This window comes from Ovis aries, chromosome 4 (genome assembly GCF_016772045.2).
Source record: "Ovis aries strain OAR_USU_Benz2616 breed Rambouillet chromosome 4, ARS-UI_Ramb_v3.0, whole genome shotgun sequence".
NCBI classification, from domain to species: Eukaryota; Metazoa; Chordata; class Mammalia; order Artiodactyla; family Bovidae; genus Ovis; species Ovis aries.
In genome coordinates, this window is record NC_056057.1 from 5215350 (window position 1) to 5223593 (window position 8244).

The window sequence follows — 8244 nt, forward strand, 5'->3', positions numbered from 1 at the left end:
GAGATTTAAGATGCAGAGCTGGAGATGGCATTAGGAGGGTGACTCCTCCTGGCATCTCTGCAACCTTCCTTCTAATGGCACTGGATGTGGAAGACAGAGAAATGGGTTCAAGCACATACAAGCAGTACAAGAACTGTTTCTTTATAAGCGAATATGGTCATTCACATAAACTCAGAGAAAGTACTACAGATCCTCGAAATAGCACAGGATTTGAATAACATTGTAGACAAACTTTAGTTCAAATCAGCAAACAGGTACCCATAAGGAAGAAGGAAGGAGAAGGGTGTTAGGGACCAAACAATGGTCTCTAGGACCTGAGTCATGTTTACCAGAAAGAGACAGGATATGCGCTCATCCTGCCTGGCCAATCATGTAACGCCAGCTACTCCTGTAACTGAGACAAAGAACTGCCTGTATATAAGCCGCCATACTCCTTTGTTCGGGGCTCTTGTCAGATTCCCTTGTGTGGGATGAGACTTGGGCCCTAGCGTGCTAGAGATAAACTCCCTTCTTGCGTTTGCAATACTGTGGTGGACTTGCTCTCTCGGTCGGTTCGGAGATACGGGCTCGGAGCACAACATCTGGGGGCTCGTCCGGGATCTCCGTCCCGCCGGGGAGGACAACTCTCCTGGTAGAAGGGAGTAACCTCGTTAGGAGATAAGAGCTCTGAGCACCGGTGCTAACATTGCAGAAGCCCAGATTAAGTCCAAGGCCCAGTATCATACTGGGGAGGCATCTGGCTGTAAAGTGCAGAGGCAAGTCAGCGTAAGGCCAGGGCCCAGTTTCATGCTGGGGAGGCGGCTGGCTCTGTGAACATCCTGCAGGTAAGATTGAGTGCACTGTCGGTGGCCACCTTGCGTTTGTTATCTGTTTGTCTATTTGTGGTGTCTGCGTTGCTCTTTGTGTGCTCTGTTGGCTCCCAGTGTACTTTTCTGTGATCATGGGACAAACAACTTCTACTCCTTTATCTCTTATGATTAACCACTTCTCTGATTTCAAGTCTAGAGCACAGAATCTATCATTGCTGGTGAAAAAAAGCAAGTTAGTAACTTTTTGTTCTGTCGAGGGGCCTGCTTTTGATGTCAGCTGGCCACAAGAAGGCACCTTCAGCCTGCCTACTATTCAAGCAGTCAGAGAGAAGGTGCTCACCCCCTACCCTTCAGGACACCCAGCCAGACCAAACTCCATACATTTTGGTCTGACAGGACCTGGTGGAAAACCCCCTGGCCTGGCTAAAACCTTTTGTTTTTCAGCCCCTCACTTCCCTTCACTCTTCCCCGCCCTTGCTTCCACAGGTTCCACAGGTTTCATCGGGAGAAGCCAAAAAGAGAACCAAGCCTTCAGCTCCTCCCAGAAAAAGGGGCCCCGCCTAGGGAACTCGGAGAAAGGCCAAAAAAAAAAAAAAATGGCCAGCATAGCAGAAGAAGACCCAGAGGTTCCCTCCTCCACCATTCATGCATTTCCGGTCCGGGCAGGGCCAGCCAGAGAGGGTGGAGAACGGACATATCAGTATTGGCCCTTCTCCACTAGTGATTTGTACAATTAAAAAACCCAGACTCCCTCCTTCTCTGAAAGACCGCAGGGTCTTATTGATCTTTTAGAGTCTATCCTGTTTACTCACAATCCCACTTGGGATGATTGTCAGCAACTGTTACAGGTACTTTTTACTACAGAGGAGCACTAACGGATCCTGTCAAAAGCCCGGAAAACTGTGCCAGGGGTGGATGGGAGGCCCACAATACAGCCTAACCTCACTGAGGAGGGGTTCCCCGTGGTGCAACCCAACTGGGACTTCAAACGTGCTGAAGGTAAGGAGCGTCTCCGGGTGTACCGCCAGACTCTCATGGCTGGCCTTAGAGCGGCCGCCAGAAAGCCAACTAATTTGGCCAAAATAAATCCAGTGAGACAACAGCCAAATGAGAGCCCAGCAGCCTTCCTGGAAAGGATAATGGAAGCTTTTAGACAGTATACCCCTATGGACCCACAGGCAGATGAGTCACGAGCGGCAGTTATGTTAGCATTTGTAAATCAAGCAGCTCCCCGTTTTAGAAAAAAGTTACAAAAGATAGAGAGGTTAAATAAACAATCCTTGCAAGATCTAGTGAGGGCAGCCGAGAGAGTTTTTAATCATAGAGAGACCCCAAAAGAGAGAGAGGACCGCATTAGAAGAGAAGAAAGAAAATTTAGAGCTGAAGAAAACCGTAAAAATCAAAAAGAGCTGGCCCAGATATTTTTTGCTGGGGTTGAAAACAAAAACAGGTTCCAAAAAGGGGAAAAAAATTGGACTCAAAAACTGAAGAAAAAATGACAAGGCGTAAGCTTGAGAAAAACCAATGTGCGTTTTGTAAAGAGTTTGGACATTGGAAAGATAAATGCCCCAAGAAAAAATCTAAAAGAGGGGCCCAAGAACCCCAAGAACGAGACTCCCTCTCCAGACAGTCATATCCTCTACTCGGATGAGGATAGCGACTAGGCGGGTCAGGGCTTGAAGCCCCTCCCCGAGTCCTGGGTAACTATAAATGTGGAGGGGAAACCGGTTGGCTTCATGGTGGACACAGGAGCCCAATACTCAGTCTTAAACCAAAAAGATGGACCCATGTCTAAGAAAAGTAGCTGGGTGCAGGGAGCAACCGGGACTAAACGATATGGATGGACTACAAAACGGCATGTGAACTTGGGGGCCCACCAGGTGACCCATTCCTTTCTGGTGATACCTGAGTGTCCAGCGCCCTTGTTGGGAAGGGATTTACTGTCTAAAGTAAATGCCCAAATTCATTTCGACCATGGACAAGTGTCGGTTTTAGATGGGACCAGGCATCCTCTTCAGGTCTTGTCTCTGGCATTAAAAGATGAATACAGGCTCTACTTGCCAGAGGCCCCAGCGACAATAAGCCCCAAAGTACAACCATGAGTTCAAAGATACCCTCAGGCCTGGGCTGAAACTGCAGGAATGGGACTAGCCAAACAGAGGCCCCCTATCATTGTGGAACTGAAAGCCAGTGCTTCCCCGGTGAGGGTACAACAGTATCCCATGAGTCAGGAGGCTCAACAAGGAATTACTCCTCTATACAACGCCTCATAGACGCTGGGGTCCTGAAAAGGTGCCAGTCCCCACAGAACACTCCCCTGTTGCCTGTGAAAAAGCCTGGGGGAACTGATTTTAGACCGGTTCAAGATCTACGAGAAGTCAACAAACAGGTGAATGATATTCATCCTATGGTTCCTAACCCTTATACACTGCTAAGCAACTTGCCTCCAAATGACATTTGGTACACTGTTTTAGATTTAAAAGATGCCTTTTTCAGTTTGCCTCTTGCCCCCGCAAGCCAAGAGATCTCTGCCTTCGAATGGCAGGAAGACGGTGGTCAGACCCCAGTGCAGCTGACATGGACTCGCTTACCACAGGGTTTCAAAAACTCGCCCACGTTATTTAATGAGGCCCTGGACGAAGACCTCCGTGAGTATCGGGTTGAACACCCTACCATTGTTTTCTTACAATATGTTGATGACCTTATGCTGGCAGTGGCTACAGAAAAAGAGTGCCAAGAGGCAACAGGTGACCTTCTCCAAACCTTGGGGACTTTAGGTTACAGGGCTAGTGCCAAAAAGGCCCAGATTGCCAAGCAAGAGGTTACATACCTCGGTTATAAGATAAAACAGGGCCAGAGGTGGCTAACACAGGCTATAAAAAAACCATCCTCCAGATCCCTGAGCCGGCTAACCCTAGACAAGTGAGAGAATTTCTGGGAACAGTGGGATATTGCCGGTTATGGATCTTGGGGTTTGCAGAAAAGGCCAGGCCCCTATATGAGGGGACCAAAAAAACAAGGACTGGAAATGGACTGAGCCAATAAAAGAGGCCTTCCAAGAGCTCAGGCGAGCCTTGCTAAAAGCTCCTGCCCTTGCCCTCCCTGATCCATCTAAGCCTTTCCAATTATTTATAGATGAAAAGCGGGGGATAAGAAAAGGGGTACTAACACAGAGACGGGGACCATGGAAGTAACCTGTAGCTTACCTTTCCAAGAGACTGGACCCAGTGGCAGCCGGATGGCCACCTTGCCTCCGTATCATCGCGGCCACTGCACTCTTAGTCCACGATGCTGATAAACTGACTTATGGACAGAGACTCTTGGTCTACACTCCTCATGCCATAGAGAGTTTTAAAACAACCCCCAGGTAAATGGATTTCTAATGCCCGCTTGATGCACTACCAGGCCTTGCTACTTGACACCCCACGGATTCATTTCCAAACGCCCTGTACTCTAAATCCGGCCACTCTTTTGCCCAATCCAGGGGAAAATAGCCTCCTCCATGATTGTGATGAGATACTGGCCGGGGTAACAGCAATGCGAAAGGACTTAACCAATACTCCACTGGATAACAGTGAGCTAAAATGGTTCACAGACGGCAGCAGTTATGTAAAAGATGGACAGAGACGGGCGGGAGCCGCAATAGTAGATGACTCTGGATAGACGATATGGGCAGAGGCCCTTCCCCCGGATACCTCAGCACAAAAGGCAGAGTTAATTGCCCTGATTCAAGCATTAGAGAGAGCCAAAAGAAAAAGAATAACTATTTTCACTGACAGTCGCTATGCTTTTGGCACGGTACACATCCAGGGCCCGATATATCGAGAACGGGGGTTTTTGACAGCTAAAAAAAAAAAAAAAAAATTAAAAACTTGCCTGAAATCTGTAGACTTTTAGAGGCTGTACAGATGCCTCGGGCTGTGTCAATAGTACACGTACCTGGACATCAGAAGGGTGACAGCCCCACGGCACGAGGGAATCATGCCGCAGACCTGGCAGCTCGAAAAGTAGCTGATAAAGATTTCATCACCCCTGTGTTGGTAATCGGACTTCCACCTCCAGGTATGGGAACTCTGCCCCCAACCCCTGAGTGTTCATCCACAGACTTTGCTTGGATCCAAAAGCACACCAACCTTCAAAAAGATAAAGATGGATGGTACTGAGACTCAGACGGCTACTTGATACTCCCTGGTCAGTTGGGACGGCAACTATGTGAGCATTTGCACTTGTCTACTCATCTGGGAAAAAAAAAAAAAAAAGTCTGATGCTCTTTCAGACTGCACGCCTGCGATTTCCCCGGCACCAGACAACTGTAAAGAACATAGTGCATGCTTGTAAGGCATGTCAACAGATGAGGCCAGGAAAAGGACAACATGCAGGACTGAGGTATCGGGGAGAAGGACCAGGGCAACACTGGGAAATAGATTTCACCGAGGTAAGGCCAGGCAAGTATGGTTACCGGTACTTGTTAGTGTTGGTGGATACCTTCTCAGGGTGGGTAAAAGCTTTTCCTACAAAGGGAGAAACTGTGATGATAGTGGCAAAAAAAGATTTTAGAAGAAATAGTTCCCAGGTTTGGCCTGCCAGTAACCATCGGCTCTGATAATGGACCTGCCTTTGTGAGTCAATTAGTTCAGAGACTTGCCCTAGCCCTGGGGACTAAATGAAAGTTACATTGTAAATACGGTCCACAGAGCTCAGGGCAAGTAGAAAAAATGAATCGGACTCTAAAAGAAACTTTAACTAAATTGGCTATAGAGACTGGCGGGGACTGGGTGACCCTCCTTCCCTTCGCCCTCTTCCGTGCGCGTAATACTCCTTATCAACTTAATCTGACCCCATTTGAGATTCTGTATGGGAGACCTCCCCCTGTATGTCCAATATTTGAAGGGAAGAAACTACCGCCTCCCACGTTGGGGCAATTCCATGAGGCCTTGATGGCCTTAAGCAAGGTGCACTCTCGTGTCTGGAAACTGCTCCAGGAAATACATGTGGGTCAAAATAAGAGAACTATTCCCTCACATGACATTGGCCCAGGAGACTGGGTATGGGTCAAAAGGCACCAAACCAAGGCACTAGAACCCAAATGGAAGGGTCCTTATGTTGTTCTTCTTACCACCCCAACTGCCCTAAAGGTCGACGGTATCGGGCCTTGGGTGCATTGCAACCACGTACGCCCAGCTGCTTCAGCAGAGCAAGAAGACTCTAAAAAAAATGGGAAACATCTCTGCACCCGTCCAACCCCTTGAGGCTAAAGCTTCGAAGGCGCCAACAGGACCAGGACAACTTGGCTGGGCCCTCTTGTGGATGACCCAGTTACTCTGCTCCGGAGTTGCCAGCGTGAACCCGCATCAACCCATCAAAATCACCTGGAAGCTGCAAAATGGACTAACACGAGAGGTGCTAAACTCCACTATCGCAATACATCCCCCAAACACATGGTGGCCAGACTTGTACTTTGACCTTAAGCCGATGGTAAATGTGCCTTGGGCTAGGGGTTATCTCCGAGAACAAGGGTTCTGGGCATGCCCAGGCACACCCAGGCATGACTGGAAGACCTGTGGGGGGGCACAAGACTCTTATTGTAAAACTTGGGATTGTGTTACTTCTAATGATGGACCTCGGCGCTGGGAAATAAGAAATCGAGATTTACTTAATTTTTCATTTGCCAAGCCCCTCCCTAGGGTCCTCGGAGATCCAACTTTTAGCTGTAAAAGTTGCCATTATGCACAAGTCAAAATAAGGTTCAATCCAGAAAAAAGCAAACAGGAGGGGATTAGATCTGCTCTTTCTGCAACAAGGGGGACTCTGTGCTGCCCTAGGAAAAGAGTGCTGTTTCTATGCGGATCATACAGGAATAGTTGGAAAATCTATGGCCAAAGTAAAAAAAGGACTAGCCCAACGTAAACGAAAACGTGAGGCTCAACAGGGATGGTTTAAATCTTGGTTTCAACAATCCCCTTGGCTGACTACCTTAATCTCCACCTTGCTAGGACCCCTGCTAGTACTTTTACTAATGCTTACCTTCAGCCCATGTATTATCAATAGACTTGTAGCCTTTGTAAAGGAACGCATAAATACAGTACAGCTGTTTGTGCTTTGACAACAATATCAAACTGTGTCTCAGGACCGAGAGGAAGATTCCTCTATATGATCTAAGGACAGGGGGGAATGTTAGGGACCAAACGACGGTCTCTAGGACCTGAGTCATGTTTACCAGAAAGAGATAGGATATGCGCTCATCCTGCCTGGCCAATCATGTAACGCCAGCTACTCCTGTAACTGAGACAAAGAACTGCCTGTATATAAGCCACCATACTCCTTTGTTCGGGGCTCTTGTCAGATTCCCTTGTGTGGGATGAGACTTGGGCCCTAGCGTGCTAGAGATAAACTCCCTTCTTGCGTTTGCAATACTGTGGTGGACTTGCTCTCTTGGTCGGTTTGGAGATACGGGCTCGGAGCACAACTAAGGGGACGACACAGGATGAGATGGTTGGATGGCATCACTGACTCAATGGACATAAGTTTGAACAAGCTCCAGGAGATGGTGATGGACAGGGAAACCTGGTGCGCTGCAATCCATGGGGTCATGTTGGACACGACTGAGCAACTAAGCAACAACAACAACCCCTAAGGAAAGTGACATTTTGGACATGTAGCTTATACTGGTTGGATTTCTTAAAACTGGACTGAAACCTGGGGAGAAGTGAGGACCATTAGTCCCATCTAGGCCTGGTACCTAATCTAAGTGGGAACCAGTGTCAGCCAGCATCTCTGGGCCCTGACGCCCTCCCCCATTGCACATATATGGCCCTCATATGACAGGCAAGTGCCAGGAATACTACCCTCAAGGAAATCAGAGATCAGTGAGGGAAACAGCATTCAATCATACATGTAATCAATATCACTGAGTCAGTATTGCTATAGGCCACGGAATACTGAGTCGATATTGTTATAGGCATGCGCCCCAAGAGGACACTGGGTGTTAGAGGGCTAGGTCCTTCATTAATTCAACAGCTTCGCACAGAGCCTGAGAACGTCCCCAGGCCAACTCAGTTCAGGACCAGGCACAAAGACAGTGACCGGAGGAAAAGCCCAGCTTCTGCCTCAGGGGCCTTAGACCCTTGTAGAGAAGACAGATGATTAACCAAACAAAACCAAGTATGAGTTACAACTCAACTGAATTTCAGTGTCAGAAACCATGATACTTATATGCTATGACAAAACACCTAGCATAGAGGAAACACTCAAAGAAATGTTGCTTGTTATTTTTAACAAAGTAAACAGATTCCCCTGTGTGAGGAGGGAAGTCATAAACAACAGGAAGTTGTAACAATTTCAGGAGCAAAGCAGGTTAACTTGGAAAGACATGATGGGTCACGTAGCCTTGAGTTAAGTACAAGACCCTTCATCCCCATCTCTGCGGACTCCTCTT

The 8244-nt window shown here is 47.9% G+C and overlaps 1 long non-coding RNA gene across 1 annotated transcript; it reads left to right on the forward strand.

Moving 5' to 3' along the window:
* The first annotated feature begins 300 nt into the window (after window positions 1–300).
* LOC132659723 (uncharacterized) lies at window positions 301–7220 on the forward strand. Its single transcript, XR_009600462.1, has 2 exons — window positions 301–824; window positions 1296–7220. It is a non-coding gene; the product is annotated as an uncharacterized LOC132659723 (long non-coding RNA).
* The last annotated feature ends 1024 nt before the right edge of the window (window positions 7221–8244 follow it).